Raw genomic sequence first — 15,281 nt, 5'->3', positions numbered from 1 at the left:
CACCCCGGTGCCCCTCTCCTCCACCACCGCGACCGTCCCACCCCTCCGGCGCCCCCTCCTCCACCCAGTGAGACCTCTTGTATTTTTTTCTATTTTTGTTTCTGTATTTTAAGTTTAGTTTAGGTTTACTTTAGGTTTGGTTTAGTTTAGGTTTACTTTAGTTTAGGTTTAGAGCAGAGAGCCTTATATTGCAGTGCAGAATTGATTATGATAGCTCATCCAGACTTGGAAGTTCTTAGGGTCTGTGCGAATAGAACTTGATAGCTAGGTTGACTCTGCTAGCTTGCTGATACACACCAATAGCTCAAGATTCATAGCCTGCTACTGAAATGCGGTGCTGGTGCATTGATGTGAAGCATGGTGTATAATCCAGGTGCTGATCACACCTAAGTATGCGGTCCTGGCAAGTGGCAACATCATTGTTGAGGTGTGTGTGCCTCAAACTCGTATGTTAGTTGCGTCTCCTGTGATCATAGTTGAGCAAGTATAAGATTGCAATATGGTTATAATGTCTTACCCCAGCTTGCATTTACATACCTTTTCTGTAATAGGATCCTATGGTAATGTGATGTGGTACTCGTTCTGATTTGCATACAAAGTAAATTGATTTTAGGACACTACCCTTAGTTTCTGATTTGAGGTATGTTTGTTTGCTTGGTGTGTGGCACCTAGAGCAACCTAAAATATTGTGCAACTATGATTGTTGCCACAAGTATTCCAATGTGATCACACCACAAGGAACTTTAGGTTTAGTTTTGGTTAAGAAGAAAGAAGAAAGATGAAAAATAATAATAAGAAGAAGATAATTAAAGAGGAGGAAGAAGAAGTGTATTTTTTCCCTATTTTTAGATTACTATGCTCTTTTTTTCAACATTTTCAGTTTTCTTTCACGTCTAAATAAATCCCTAGTTTTGAAAGGTGCCAATTGCCATTGCCAACTAACCTATCAAATTAATTAAGTGTTGTTGATGTCGTTGAGCACAAGTGCTTTTTTCTCAGTTTTCTTTCATGTCTAGAAACTTGGCTCCATGTTTATAGATATGCTTCTAGATACTAATTGGTCTCTTCTGCTGCTTATTAGAGATGGCGAGAGGTCGTCACCGCAGGTTATGCTTTGCCACACCGGAATATGAGTTGGATGCTGATAACCCACAAGTGTAGGGGATCGCAACAGCTTTCGAGGGTAAAGTACAACCCAAATTTATTGATTCGACACAAGGGGAGCCAAAGAATATTCTTGAGTATTAGCAGTTGAGTTGTCAATTCAACCACACCTGGATAACTTAGTATCTGCAGCACGGTATTTAGTAGCAAAGGTGGTATGATAATAAAGGTAACGATAGCAAAAGTAAAGATAAATGTTTTTAGGTTTTTGTAGTAGTTGTAACAGTAGCAATGGAAAAGTAAATAAGCGAAGAACAATATATGAAAAGCTCGTAGGCAATGGATCAGTGATGGATAATTATGCCGGATGCGATTCCTCATGTAATAGCTATGACATAGGGTGACATAGAACTAGCTCCAATTCATCAATGTAATGTAGGCATGTATTCCGTAAATAGTCATACGTGCTTATGGAAAAGAACTTGCATGACATCTTTTGTCCTACCCTCCCGTGGCAACGGGGTCCTAGAGGAAACTAAGGGATATTAAGGCCTCCTTTTAATAGAGAACCGGACCAAAGCATTAACACATAGTGAATACATGAACTCCTCAAACTACGGTCATCACCGAGAAGTATCCCGATTATTGTCACTTCGGGGTTGTCGGATCATAACACATAATAGGTGACTATAGACTTGCAAGATAGGATCAAGAACACACATATATTCATGAAAACATAATAGGTTCAGATCTGAAATCATGGCACTCGGGCCCTAGTGACAAGCATTAAGCATAGCAAAGTCATAGCAACATCAGTCTCAAAACATAGTGGATACTAGGGATCAAACCCTAACAAAACTAACTTGATTACATGGTAAATCTCATCCAACCCATCACCGTCCAGCAAGCCTACGATGGAATTACTCATGCACGGCAGTGAGCATCATGAAATTGGTGATGGAGGATGGTTGATGATGACGACGGCGACGAATCCCCCTCTCCGGAGCCCCGAACAGACTCCAGATTAGCCCTCCCGAGAGAGATTAGGGCTTGGCGGCGGCTCCGTGTCGTAAAACGCGATGAAACTTTCTCTCCAATTTTTTTCTCCGCAAGACGGAATATATGGAGTTGGAGTTGAGGTCGGTGGAGGTTCAGGGGGGCCACGAGATAGGGGGCGCGCTCTAGGGGGGCGCCCCTGTCTCGTGGACAGGCCCTGGGCCACCTGATGTATTTATTGTTGGGGAACGTAGCAGAAATTCAAAATTTTCCTACGTGTCACCAAGATCTATCTATGAAGAGACTAGCAACGAGGGGAAGGAGAGTGCATCTACATACCCTTGTAGATCGCTAAGCGGAAGCGTTCAAGTGAACGGGGTTGATGGAGTCGTACTCGTCGTGATTCAGATCACCGATGATCCTAGTGCCGAACGGACGGCACCTCCGCGTTCAACACACGTACAGCTCGACGATGTCTCCCACGCCTTGATCCAGCAAGGAGAGAGGGAGAGGTTGAGGAAGACTCCATCCAGCAGCAGCACAACGGCGTGGTGGTGATGGAGGAGCGTGGCAATCCTGCAGGGCTTCGCTAAGCACCTACGGGAGAGGAGGAGGTGTCACGGGAGGGAGGGAGGCGCCAAGGGCTCAGGTATGGATGCCCTCCCTCCCCTCCACTATATATAGGGGCAGGGGAGAGGGGGGAGGCGCAGCCTTGCCCCTTCCTCCAAGAAAGGGGTGCGGCTAAGGGGGGGGGGAAGGAGTCCATCCTCCCCAAGGCACCTCGGAGGTGCCTTCCCCCTTTATGACTCTCCCCTTTTTCCTATATCTTGGCGCATGGGCCTCTAGGGGCTGGTGCCCTTGGCCCATGTAGGCCAAGGCGCACCCCCTACAGCCCATGTGGCCCCCGGGGCAGGTGGCCCCACCCGGTGGGCCCCCGGGACCCTTCCGGTGGTCCCGGTACAATACCGATGACCCCGAAACTTGTCCCGATGGCCGAAACAGGACTTCCTACATATAAATCTTTACCTCTGGACCATTCCGGAACTCCTCGTGACGTCCGGGATCTCATCCGGGACTCCGAACAACATTCGGTAACCACATACAAACTTCCTTTATAACCCTAGCGTCATCGAACCTTAAGTGTGTAGACCCTACGGGTTCGGGAGACATGTAGTCATGACCGAGATGTTCTCCGGTCAATAACCAACAGCAGGATCTGGATACCCATGTTGGCTCCCACATGTTCCACGATGATCTCATCGGATGAACCACGATGTCAAGGACTCAATCAATCCCGTATACAATTCCCTTTGTCTAGCGTATGGTACTTGCCCGAGATTTGATCGTCGGTATACCGATACCTTGTTCAATCTCGTTACCGGCAAGTCTCTTTACTCGTTCCGTAACACATCATCCCGTGATCAACCCCTTGGTCACATTGTGCACATTATGATGATGTCCTATCGAGTGGGCCCAGAGATACCTCTCCGTTTACACGGAGTGACAAAATCCCAATCTCGATTCGTGCCAACCCAACAGACACTTTCAGAGATACCTGTAGTGTACCTTTATAGCCACCCAGTTACGTTGTGACGTTTGGCACACCCAAAGCACTCCTACGGTATCCGGGAGTTGCACAATCTCATGGTCTAAGGAAATGATACTTGACATTAGAAAAGCTTTAGCATACGAACTACATGATCTTGTGCTAGGCTTAGGATTGGGTCTTGTCCATCACATCATTCTCCTAATGATGTGATCCCGTTATCAACGACATCCAATGTCCATGGTCAGGAAACCGTAACCATCTATTGATTAACGAGCTAGTCAACTAGAGGCTTACTAGGGACATGGTGTTGTCTATGTATCCACACATGTATCTGAGTTTCCTATCAATACAATTCTAGCATGGATAATAAACGATTATCATGAACAAGGAAATATAATAATAATCAATTTATTATTGCCTCTAGGGCATATTTCCAACAGTCTCCCATTGCACTAGAGTCAATAATCTAGTTCACATCGATATGTGATTAACACTCAAGGTCACATCCCCATGTGACTAACACCCAAAGAGTTTACTAGAGTCAATAATCTAGTTCACATTTACCATGTGATTAACACTCGATGAGTTCTGGGTTTGATCATGTTATGCTTGTGAGAGAGGTTATAGTCAACGGGTCTGAACCTTTCAGATCCGTGTGTGCTTTACAAATCTCTATGTCATCTCCTAGATGCAGCTACCACGTTCTATTTGGAGCTATTCCAAATAACTGTTCTACTTGGAGCTATTCTAAATTGTTGCTCCATTATACGTATCCGGTATCTCTACTCAGAGCTATCCGGATAGGTGTTAAGCTTGCATCGACGTAACCCTTTACGACGAACTCTTTTACCACCTCCATAATTGAGAAAATTCCTTAGTCCACTAGTTACTAAGGATAACTTTGACCGCTGTCCTGTGATCCATTCTTGGATCACTCTTGTACCCCTTGACTGACTCATGGTAAAGCACACTTCAGGTGCGGTACACAGCATAGCATACTGTAGAGCCTATGTCTTAAGCATAGGGGACGACCTTCGTTCCTTTCTCTCTATTCTGCCATGGTCAAGCTTTAAGTCTTAACTTCATATCTTACAACTCAGGCAAGAACTCCTTCTTTGACTGATCCATCTTGAACACCTTCAAGATCACGTCAAGGCATGTGCTCATTTGAAAGTACTATTAAGCGTTTTGATCTATCCTTATAGATCTTGATGCTCAATGTTCAAGTAGCTTAATCCAGGTTTTCCATTGAAAACACTTTCCAAATAACCCTATATGCTTTCCAGAAATTCTACGTCATTTCTGATCATTAATATGTCAACAACATATACTCATTAGAAATTCTATAGTGCTCCCACTCACTTCTTTGGAAATACAAGTTTCTCATAAACTTTGTATACACCCAAAATCTTTGATCATCATCAAAGCATACATTCAAACTCCGAGATGCTCACTCCAGTCCTCAGAAGGATTGCTGGAGCTTTGCATACTTATTAGCATATTTCAGGATAGACAAAACCTTCCGGTTGTATCACATACAACCTTTCCTCAAGAATCGTCGAGGAAACAATGTTTTGACATCCTATCTGCAAGATTTCATAAATAATGCAGTAATTGCTAATATAATTCCAACAGACTCTTAGCATCGCTACGAGTGAGAAAGTCTCATCGTAGTCAACTCCTTGAACTTGTCGAAAAACATCTTAACGACAAGTCGAGCTTTCTCAATGGTGACACTTACCATCATTGTCTGTCTTCCTTTCAAAATCCATCTGCACTCAACAGCCTTACGACCATCGAGTTGTTCTGCCAAAGTCTACACTTTGTTTTCATACATGGATCCTATCTCAGATTTTATGGCTTCTAACCATTTGTCGGAATTTGGGCCCACCATCGCTTCTCCATAGCTCGTAGGTTCATTGTTGTCTAGCAACATGACCTTCAAGACAGGATTACTGTACCACTCTGAAGTAGTACGTATCCTTGTCACCCTACGAGGTTCGGTAGTGACTTGATCCGAAACTTCATGATCACTATCATAAGCTTCCACTTCAATTGGTGTACGTGCCACAGGAACAACTTCCTGTGCCCTGCTACACACTTGTTGAAGTGACGGTTCAATAACCTCATCAAGTCTCCACCATCCTCCCACTCAACTTTTCGAGAGAAACCTTTCCTCGAAAAAGGACCAGATTCAAGAAACAATCCCTATTGCTTTCGGATCTGAATTAGGAGGTATACCCAACTGTTTTTGGGTGTCCTATGAAGATGCATTTTATCTGCTTTGGGTTCGAGCTTATCAACCTGAAACCTTTTCACATAAGCGTCGCAGCCCCAAACTTTCAAGAAACGACAACTTAGGTTTCTCCAAACCATAGTTCATACGGTGTCGTCTCAACGAAATTATGTGGTGCCCTATTTAAAGTGAATGTGGTTGTCTCTAATGCCTAACCCATGAACGATAGTGATAACTCGATAAGAGACATCATGGTATGCACCATATCCAATAGGGTGCAACTATGACGTTCGGACACACCATCACACTATGGTGTTCCAGGCTGTATCAGTTGTGAAACAATTTCCACAATGTCTTAATTCTGTGCCAAACTCGTGATTCAGATATTCATCTCTATGATCATATCATAGATCTTTTATCCTCTTGTCACGACGATCTTTCAACTTCACACTGAAATTACTTGAACCTTTCAATAATTCAGACTCGTGATTCATCAAGTAAATATACTCAATATCTACTCGAATCATCTGTGAAGTAAGAACATAACGATATTCACTGCATGCCTCAGCACTCATTGGACTGCACACATCAAAATGTGTTACTTCCAACAAGTTGCTATCTTGTTCCATCTTACTGAAAACGAGGCTTTTCAGTCATCTTGCCCATGTGGTATGATTTGCATGTCCCAAGTGATTCAAAATCAAGTGAGTCAAAACGGTCCATTTGCATGGAGTTTCTTCATGCATATACACCAATAGACATGGTTCGCATGTCTCAAACTTTTCAAAAACGAGTGAGCCCAAAGATCCATCAATATGGAGCTTCTTCATGCGTTTTATACCGATATGACTTACGTGGCAGTGCCACAAGTAGGTGGTACTATCATTACTATCTTTTGGCATGAACATGTGTATCACTACGATCGAGATTTAATAAACCATTCATTTTAGGTGCAAGACCATTGAAGGTATTATTCAAATAAACAGAGTAACCATTATTCTCCTTAAATGAATAACCGTATTGCGATAGACGTAATCCAATCATGTCTATGCTCAACGCAAACACCAAATAACAATTATTTAGCTTTAACACCAATCTCTTTGGTAGAGGGAGCGTGCGATGCTTGATCATATCAAGCTTGGAAAAACTTCCAACACATATCGTCAGCTCACCTTTAGCTAGTCTCCGTTTATTCCGTAGCCTTTTGTTTCGAGTTACTAACACTTAGCAACCGAACCGGTATCTAATACCCTGGTGCTACTAGGAGTACTAGCAAAGTACACATTAACACAATGTATATGCAATATACTTCTATCCACCTTGCCAGCCTTCTTATCTACCAAGTATCTAGGGTAATTCTGCTCTAGTGGTTGTTCCCCTTATTACAGAAGCACTTAGTCTCGGGTTTAGATTTTACCTTGGGTTTCTTCACTAGAGCAGCAGCTGATTTGCCGTTTTATGAAGTATCCCTTCATGCCCTTGCCCTTCTTGAAACTAGTGGTTTCACCAACCATCAACAATCGATGCTCCTTCTTGATTTCTACTTTCGCGGTGTCAAACATCGCGAATACCTCAAGGATCATCATATCTATCCCTGATATGTTATAGTTCATCACGAAGCTCTAACAGCTTGGTGGCAATGACTTTGGAGAACCATCACTGTCTTATCTGGAAGATCAACTCCCACTCGATTCAAATGATTGTTGTACTCAGACAATCTGAGCACAAGCACAACAATTGAGCTTTTCTCCTTAGTTTGCAGGTTAAGAAAGTCATCGGAGGTCTTATACCTCTTGACATGGGCACGAGCCTGAAATCCCAATTTCAGCCCTCAAAACATCTCATATGTTTCGCGACGTTTCAAAAACGTCTTTGGTGCCTCAACTCTAAACCGTTTAACTGAACTATCACGTAGTTATCAAAACGTGTATGTCAGATGTTCGCAACAACCACAGACAACGTTCGAGGTTCAGCACACTGAGCAGTGCATTAAGGACATAAGCCTTCTATGAAGCAATGAGGACAATCCTCAGTTTACGGACCTAGTCCGCATAATTGCTACTATCAACTTTCAACTAATTTTTCTCTAGGAACATATCTAAACAGTAGAACTATAGCGTGAGCTACGACATAATTTGCAAAAACCTTTTGACTATGTTCAGGATAATTAAGTTCATCTTATGAACTCCCACTCAGATAGACATCCCTCTAGTCATCTAAGTGATTACATGATCCGAGTCAAACTAGGCCGTGTCCGATCATCACGTGAGACGGACTAGTCATCATCGGTGAACATCTTCATGTTGATCGTATCTTCTATACGACTCATGTTCGACCTTTCGGTCTCCGTGTTCCGAGGCCATGTCTGTACATGCTAGGCTCGTCAAGTTAACCCTAAGTGTTTCGCATGTGTAAATCTGTCTTACACCTGTTGTATGTGAACGTTAGAATCTAACACCCGATCATCACGTGGTGCTTCGAAACACGAACTGTCGCAACGGTGCACAGTTAGGGGAGAACACTTCTTGAAATTGTTGTAAGGGATCATCTTATTTACTACCGTCGTTCTAAGCAAATAAGATGTATAAACATGATAAACATCACATGCAATCAAATAGTGACATGATATGGCCATCATCACTTTGCTCCTTTTGATCTCCATCTTCGGGGCTCCATGATCATCATCGTCACCGGCATGACACCATGATCTCCATCATCATGATCTCCATCATCGTGTCTTCATGAAGTTGCCTCGCCAACTATTACTTCTACTACTATGGCTAACGGTTAGCAATAAAGTAAAGTAATTACATGACGTTTAAGTTGACACGCAGGTCACAAATAAATAAAGACAACTCCTATGGCTCTTGCCGGTTGTCATACTCATCGACATGCAAGTCGTGATTCCTATTACAAGAACATGATCAATCTCATACATCACATATATCATTCATCACATCCTTTTTGGCCATATCACATCACATAGCATACCTTGCAAAAACAAGTTAGACGTCCTCTAATTGTTGTTTGCATGTTTTACGTGGCTGCTATGGGTTTCTAGCAAGAACGTTTCTTACCTACGCATGAACCACAACGTGATATGCCAATTGCTATTTACCCTTCATAAGGACCCTTTTCATCGAATCCGATCCGACTAAAGTGGGAGAGACAGACACCCGCCAGCCACCTTATGCAACTAGTGCATGTTTGTCGGTGGAACCGGTCTCACGTAAGCGTACGTGTAAGGTTGGTCCAGGCCGCTTCATCCCACGATGCCGCTGAATCAAGATAAGACTAGTAACGGCAAGCATATTGAACAATATCAACGCCCACAACTACTTTGTGTTCTACTCGTGCAAAGAATCTACGCAATAAACCTGGCTCTGATACCACTGTTGGGGAACGTAGCAGAAATTCAAAATTTTCCTACGTGTCACCAAGATCTATCTATGAAGAGACTAGCAACGAGGGGAAGGAGAGTGCATCTACATACCCTTGTAGATCGCTAAGCGGAAGCGTTCAAGTGAACGGGGTTGATGGAGTCGTACTCGTCGTGATTCAGATCACCGATGATCCTAGTGCCGAACGGACGGCACCTCCGCGTTCAACACACGTACAGCCCGGTGACGTCTCCCACGCCTTGATCCAGCAAGGAGAGAGGGAGAGGTTGAGGAAGACTCCATCCAGCAGCAGCACAACGGCGTGGTGGTGATGGAGGAGCGTGGCAATCCTGCAGGGCTTCGCTAAGCACCTACAGGAGAGGAGGAGGTGTCACGGGAGGGAGGGAGGCGCCAAGGGCTCAGGTATGGATGCCCTCCCTCCCCTCCACTATATATAGGGGCAGGGGAGAGGGGGGAGGCGCAGCCTTGTCCCTTCCTCCAAGAAAGGGGTGCGGCTAAGGGGGGGGGGAGGAGTCCATCCTCCCCAAGGCACCTCGGAGGTGCCTTCCCCCTTTATGACTCTCCCCTTTTTCCTATATCTTGGCGCATGGGCCTCTAGGGGCTGGTGCCCTTGGCCCATGTAGGCCAAGGCGCACCCCCTACAGCCCATGTGGCCCCCGGGGTAGGTGGCCCCACCCGGTGGGCCCCCGGGACCCTTCCGGTGGTCCCGGTACAATACCGATGACCCCGAAACTTGTCCCGATGGCCGAAACAGGACTTCCTATATATAAATCTTTACCTCCGGACCATTCCGGAACTCCTCGTGACGTCCGGGATCTCATCCGGGACTCCGAACAACATTCGGTAACCACATACAAACTTCCTTTATAACCCTAGCGTCATCGAACCTTAAGTGTGTAGACCCTACGGGTTCGGGAGACATGTAGTCATGACCGAGATGTTCTCCGGTCAATAACCAACAGCGGGATCTGGATACCCATGTTGGCTCCCACATGTTCCACGATGATCTCATCGGATGAACCACGATGTCAAGGACTCAATCAATCCCGTATACAATTCCCTTTGTCTGGCGGTATGGTACTTGCCCGAGATTCGATCGTCGGTATACCGATACCTTGTTCAATCTCGTTACCGGCAAGTCTCTTTACTCGTTCCGTAACACATCATCCCGTGATCAACCCCTTGGTCACATTGTGCACATTATGATGATGTCCTACCGAGTGGGCCCAGAGATACCTCTCCGTTTACACGGAGTGACAAAATCCCAATCTCGATTCGTGCCAACCCAACAGACACTTTCAGAGATACCCGTAGTGTACCTTTATAGCCACCCAGTTACGTTGTGACGTTTGGCACACCCAAAGCACTCCTACGGTATCCGGGAGTTGCACAATCTCATGGTCTAAGGAAATGATACTTGACATTAGAAAAGCTTTAGCATACGAACTACATGATCTTGTGCTAGGCTTAGGATTGGGTCTTGTCCATCACATCATTCTCCTAATGATGTGATCCCGTTATCAACGACATCCAATGTCCATGGTCAGGAAACCGTAACCATCTATTGATTAACGAGCCAATCAACTAGAGGCTTACTAGGGACATGGTGTTGTCTATGTATCCACACATGTATTTGAGTTTCCTATCAATACAATTCTAGCATGGATAATAAACGATTATCATGAACAAGGAAATATAATGATAATCAATTTATTATTGCCTCTAGGGCATATTTCCAACATTTATTTCGCCCAGAAATTCTTATTAATTCCAAAAAGTGCCTCCGTGGATTTTCAGGACATTCCGAGAACTTTTCGTTTCTACACATAAAACAACATCATGGCAGTTTTGCTGAAAACAGCATCAGTCCGGGTTAGTTTCATTCAAATCATGCAAGTTAGAGTCCAAAACAAGGGCAAAAGTGTTTGGAAAAGTAGATACGTTGGAGACGTATCAACTCCCCCAAGCTTAAACCTTTGCTTGTCCTCAAGCAATTCAGTTGATAAACTGAAAGTGATAAAGAAATACTTTTACAAACTCTGTTTGCTCTTGTTGTTGTAAACATGAAAAGCCAGCATTCAAGTTTCAGCAAATATTATGAACTAACCATACTAACAATAACATCTAGGTCTCACAATTACTCATATCAATAGCATAATCAGCTAGCGGGTCATAATAATAAAACTCGGATGACAACACTTTCTCAAAACAATCATAACATGATACAACAAAATGGTATCTCGCTAGCCCTTTCTGAGACCGCAAAACATAAATGCAGAGCACCTTTAAAGATCAAGGACTGACTAAACATTGTAATTCATGGTAAAAGAGATCCAGTCAAGTCATACCCAATATAAACCAGTAGTAATGAATGCAAATGACAGTGTGCTCTCCAGCGGGTGCTTTTAATAAGAAGGGTGATGACTCAACATAAAAGTAAATAGATAGACCCTTCGCAGAGGGAAGCAGGGATTTGTAGATGTGCCAGAGCTCAATTTTAAAACAGAGATTGAATAACATTTTGAGCGGCATACTTTCACTGTCAACGCAACAACTATGAGATGGTTGTATCTTCCATACTACATGCATTATAGGCAGTTCCCAAACAGAATGGTAAAGGTTTATACTCCCCCAACCACCAACAAGCATCAATCCATGGCTTGCTCGAAACAATGAGTGCCTCCAACTAACAACAGCCCTGGGGCAATTTTGTTTAATTATTTTGATTTGCTTTGATCTTTTTGGATCATGGGACTGGGCATCCCGGTTACCGGCCCTTTCTCGTGAATGAGGAGCGGAGTCCACTCCTCGTGAGAATAACCCACCTAGCATGAAAGATATAGGCAGCCCTAGTTGTAACATGAGCTGCTCGAGCATACAAAACAGAATTTCATTTGAAGGTTTGGAGTTTGGCACATATAAATTTACTTGGAACGGCAGGTAAATACCGCATATAGGAAGGTATAGTGGACTCATATGGAACAACTTTGGGGTTTAAGGAGTTTGGATGCACAAGCAGTATTCCCGCTTAGTACAGGTGAAGGCTAGCAAAAGACTGGGAAGCGACCAACTGAGAGAGCGACAACAGTCGTAAACATGCATTAAAATTAATTCACACCGAATACAAGCATGAGTAGGATATAATCCACCATGAACATAAATATCGTGAAGGCTATGTTGATTTGTTTCAACTACATGCGTGAACATGTGCCAAGTCGAGTCACTCAATTCATTTAAAGGAGGATACCATCCCATCATACCACATCATAATCATTCTAATAGCATGTTGGCACGCAAGGTAAACCATTATAACTCATAGCTAATCAAGCATGGCACAAGCAACTATAATCTCTAAATGTCATTGCAAATATGTTTACTTCATAATAGCTGACTCAGAAACGATGAACTCATCATATTTACAAAAACAAGAGAGGTCGAGTTCATACCAGCTTTTCTCATCCCAATAAGCCCATCATATATCGTCATTATTGCCTTTCACTTGCACGACCGAACGATGTGTATAATAATAAGAGTGCATGCGCATTGCACTAAGCTGGAATCTGCAAGCATTCAACTCAGAAGAGAAGACAAGTAATATGGGCTCTAAGTTAAATAAACAATCAAGCATATGAGAGCCACTAAGCATTTTCAATATGGTCTTCTCGACCCCCAAAGGAAAGAAAAGAAAATAAAACTATTTACACGGGAAAGCTCCCAACAAGAAAGGAGAAGAACTAGAAATCTTTTTGGGTTTTCATTTTAATTTCTACTACAAGCATGGAAATTAAACTAACTAATTTTTTTGGTTTTTCTCAAGATTTATCAAACACACAAGAAGAAAACTAGGAAAAGAAATTTAAACTAGCATGGATAATACAATGAAAGAGTATGAGCACCGACGACTAGTGTGTGAACATGAATGTAAAGTTAGTGAGAAATATGTACTCCCCCAAGCTTAGGATTTTGGCCTAAGTTGGTCTAATACCAAGGACCGCCTGGCTGATATCCATAAGTGAAACCGGGGTTGTACTGAGATGCAGCGGCAACTGCCTCCTGAGCTGCAGCGTGTTGGCGAGCTGCCTCCACTCCCCTCTCGTATTCAGCTGCTTCCTCCCTGCTGACAACATATCTTCCCTTTGCCTGATAATAAAAAAGGTAGGGAGCAGGAAGAGTAACAGGGACGACGTTGCGTCTGTCATAGATTAGTCGATAATGGAGGAATTGTTCATTCCTCTCAAGAAAATGATGACTAAACATAGCTTCTTTATCCAAATAAACAGGAGGTATTATCATATCTCCCCCTCGTGGGGCTATGCCAAGATAATTAGCTACACGGGTTGCATAAATCCCCCCAAATAAATCTCCCTTTCTACTATTATTCTGCAACCTACGTGCAACTATTGCCCTCAAGTTATAACCTTTATAACCTAACACAACACTCTTGAGGACACACAGATCAGGGACACACATGTGGCATGCTTCATCCTTACCATTAATACATCTACCAATGAAGAGAGCAAAATAATATATAGCAGGAAAATGAAAACTCCCTATGGTAGCTTGTGCTATGTCCCTAGATTCTCCCACAGTAATACTAACAAGAAAATCTCTAAATTCAGATTTGTGAGGATCATTAATATTACCCCACCGCGGGAGTTTGCAAGCAGTTGTGAAATCCTCTAAATCCATGGTATAAGATGTATCATAAATATCAAATATGACACTAGGAGAATTACGCACACAGTTATATTTAAACCTCCGCATAAAGGAATCAGTCAGTTGATAGTACTGAGGACACTTATCTTGTAAGAAGTCCTCCAGCTCAGCATTACGCACATACGCATCAAATTCCTCCTTAAAGCCTGCTCTGACCATAAAATCATCGGATGGCCACTCACAAGCTCGTACATTCGCGTCCCTCGGCAATGCAACATCTTGCTCACGTATAGCAATCCTAGGCCCTTTCTTTACCAAGGAACCACCTTGGTACATTCTTCTAAGCATATTTCTTTTTCTGAAATAAATCTGAAATTTTTAGTAACTTCAAAATAAAAGTGCATAAAACTAAACAAGATTGATAGAAACTACTCCTACAAGTGCCTAGAGCCTACATCATGCATTGGAATTGCTTGGGACCTCAAAAATTTAACATGCAAGCTCAAGAACAAGGTCACCTATGCAGCAAAAATTTGCAATGAATAAAGCACTAGAACAAAAACTAATTGGACCAATGGAGGAGTCACATACAAAGCAACAATCTCCCAAAGCAGTTTTGTGAATGGAGCTTTGAGCAAGGAGATCGAAAATCGCAGCAAAACGAGCTAGAACTCGTGGTTGAGCTGGATGGGGATTTTTTTGGATAGAAGATGAAGTGTGTGGGTGCTGGCATAAGTGCAGGAGAACCACCAGGGGCCCACGAGACAGGGGGGCGCGCCCTCCACTCTCGTGGCCTGGTGCTTGCCCCTCCTGGAGTGATTTCAGTGCCTAAAATCCTCAAATATTCCAGAAAAATCATACTAAATTTGCAGGGCATTTGGAGCACTTTTATTTTCGGACTATTTTTTTAATGCACGGATAATTCAGAAAACAGACAGATAATACTATTTTTGCTTTATTTATTTTAAATAATAGAAAGTAAAAAGTGGGTACAGAAGGTTGTGCCTTCTAGTTTCATCCATCTCATGATCATCAAAATGAACCCACTAACAAGGTTGATCAAGTCTTGTTAATAAACTCATTCCGAATAACATGGAACTGGAGAAATTTCGAATAACACTAAGTTACCTCAACGGGGATATGAAAATCCCCAATAATAATAATATCATACTTTTTCTTGATAGTAGGGAGAGGAAATTCAAAACCTCCAAAAATAATAGTTGGAACTTTTCAGTAGAATTGATGCTATGAACTTGAGATTGTTTCCTCGGAAAGTGTACCATATGCTCATTACCATTAACATGAAAAGTGACAATGCCTTTGTTGGAATCAATAACAG

The sequence above is a fragment of the Triticum dicoccoides genome, chromosome 1B (genome assembly GCF_002162155.2).
Source record: "Triticum dicoccoides isolate Atlit2015 ecotype Zavitan chromosome 1B, WEW_v2.0, whole genome shotgun sequence".
Classification (NCBI taxonomy): domain Eukaryota; kingdom Viridiplantae; phylum Streptophyta; class Magnoliopsida; order Poales; family Poaceae; genus Triticum; species Triticum dicoccoides.
This window is presented reverse-complemented; position numbering follows the sequence as displayed.